Here is a 2,500-nt window from a genome sequence, read left to right as displayed (position 1 = left end):
TGTTGAGCATGTACAGACTCAGTGATCACCAGCTCACTGTAGAGACGGGCAGACACAGACACACATGGACACCGAGAGAAGAGCGACTGTGTCCACACTGCACACACAATCAAGTGGAAACAGAGCTGCACTTTCTCCTCTCCTGTCCCAACTACACACACATCAGAGAAACATTCTTCCCCCAGTTTACAAACTTACACAAAGACTTTGACCAGTTTCAACAAAAGGACAAGATCTCATACATACTGGGAGAAAAGTCAAGAAGCTCAAACCTGCTGCAAGATCTGTCAAGTCCTGCCACGACCAAAGAACAACCAGCACAACACAACACAACACTGACAGGACAACACACACAAACTGACACTATCACCCTCATTGAGAACTTTAATTAAAACTCTTTTTCTGTTTATATTGAGATGTATATATATATAGATTTTTACTTATAGACTTTTAATTTTATTCTATCTTATTTTTTTATCTTAATCTAGGACAAGATTAAGGACAAGATCTCATACATCCTGGGAGAAAAGTCAAGAAGCTCAAACTTCCTGTATATTTCTAAAGTATATTTAATCTTGTGCTTTGGCAATGTAAATTTTCTTTTATCATGCCAATAAAGCTCCTTTGAATCTTGAGTCTTGAATCTTGAGAGAGAGAGAGAGAGAGAGAGAGAGAGAGAGAGAGAGAGTAACCCTGGTGTCATTAGTCGATGGCAGCAACATAGACAACAGACAGGCAACTCAATTAGCAAACATCTTACCCGCTTTATCACGCACGCACACATACACACACACACACACACACACACACACACACACACACACAACAGACACAAAAGATAGAATATGATGGAATGGAATAGATTGTTTTTTAAAGATTTCAGATTCAGGTTTACAATGGGTTTAGATGAAAGAGAAAGCACACACAAGAGTCACTGACATCACACAAACAGACACACACAGATGTTGTCTGTTCTTCAGATCTCAGATCAGTTTGGTTACATAAAAACACACCACAAGCATAAACCAACACATCATATCTCATAGTAATACAGAAACTCTTTACACTGTCTCTTAAAAACAAAGGACAAAATGGATTTCTGAGAGCGCGAGTCAATCTGTGAACCCAGCATAAATCGGTTGTCACCACCAGACCCAGTGGAGGAGTTAAGACCTCATCTCTGACACTCGGTTTGCAGGTTTAGGGTTGAGAGATACGTTTAGAATGTTTATTTAAATATGCAGTCAGGGAGAGAAGGAATGAGTTAAAGAAGTCGTGGAGACATGATGAGCTTCATCCCGTTACTGTGATGCCTTCAGTCTTGGAGTGCAGCCGGTGAATTGGGACACAGCTTGTGTATCACTGTCTGTCTGTTTCTCTCTCTCTTGAGATTCAAAATTCAAAGAAGCTTTATTGGCATGATAAAACACATTTTTACATTGCCAAAGCACAGATTTTTTTATAAAAATATTCTGCACAAATACCGATAACAATAAAATAAAAGTATAAAGTATCTATATATACACCTCAATATGAAGAGAAAAAGAGCAAAGTATTGATGACAGTTCTCAGTTAGAGTGACAGGATCCTGTCCTAGTGTCCGTTTGTGTGTGTTGTGTTGTGTCGTGTTGTGCTGGTAGTTGTTTTGTCGTAGGACTTAACATATCTTCCAGGTTTGAGCTTCTTGAGTTTTCTCCCAATATGTGTGAAATCTTTTTTTGAAACTGGTTCAAGTCTTTGTGTAAAATGTTTCTCTGATGTGTGTGTAGTTGGGACAGGAGAGGAGAAAGTGCAGCTCTGTTTTCACTTGATTGTGTGTGCAGTGTGGACACAGTCGCTCTTCTCTTGGTGTCCGTGTGTGCGTGCGTGCGTGTGTGCGTGTCTGCCGTCTCTTGTGATCACTGAGTCTGTACATCAACACTTTTCTTAGTTTAGGCTCTGATACACCTCTGAGGTTTTCTGTCAGTTTATATTCTCTGTTTAATGACAGACAGCCGTTGACTTCTGTCCAGTGTTTGAGATTTTTCTCTTATTGTGTTTTTCTCATGGTGTTTAGTCTGGCTGGGGTTCTGGGTTGGGCATGTTTTGGGTTGTAGAGTCAGTTCTGAGATCAGTTGGATGAAGGGTTCAGCTCTTGATGGTTAAACGCTTTGTGATGGAGTGTCTCTGAATGGCTGTTCTTAAGGTGACTGGAGAATCTTCTTTGAATGATTAGAGGATTTAATCCAAATTCTGCTCTGCAGACCTTTTTTGGAGTTTTTCGCTGTACCTGTAGAAAGTTTTGAATCTCTATTGGGTGTTTGTCCCATTGGTTGGCGAGAGGACCCCAAACCTCACTTCCATACAGCGCGATTGGTTCTATAATTGATTGTATTATTTTCAGCCTGATTACGGTTGGGATGTCAATTTTGATATTCTTTTTGATTGTGTAAAAGGCTCTTCGTGCCTTGTCTCTCAGGTCATTCACAGCCTTGTTTTAGTTTCAGTGTCACACATGTTT

The 2,500-nt window shown here is 40.0% G+C and overlaps 1 protein-coding gene across 3 annotated transcripts in view; it reads right to left on the bottom strand.

Moving 5' to 3' along the window:
- Window positions 1-2,500, bottom strand: part of kcnj6 (potassium inwardly rectifying channel subfamily J member 6) — a 39,044-nt gene that overhangs the window by 24,560 nt on the left and 11,984 nt on the right. The gene's annotated exons all lie outside the window — the stretch shown is intronic.

Source organism: Triplophysa dalaica, chromosome 22 (genome assembly GCF_015846415.1).
Source record: "Triplophysa dalaica isolate WHDGS20190420 chromosome 22, ASM1584641v1, whole genome shotgun sequence".
NCBI classification, from domain to species: domain Eukaryota; kingdom Metazoa; phylum Chordata; class Actinopteri; order Cypriniformes; family Nemacheilidae; genus Triplophysa; species Triplophysa dalaica.
The sequence above is the reverse complement of the archived record's forward strand: the minus strand, read 5'-3'. Positions and strand labels throughout refer to the sequence as shown.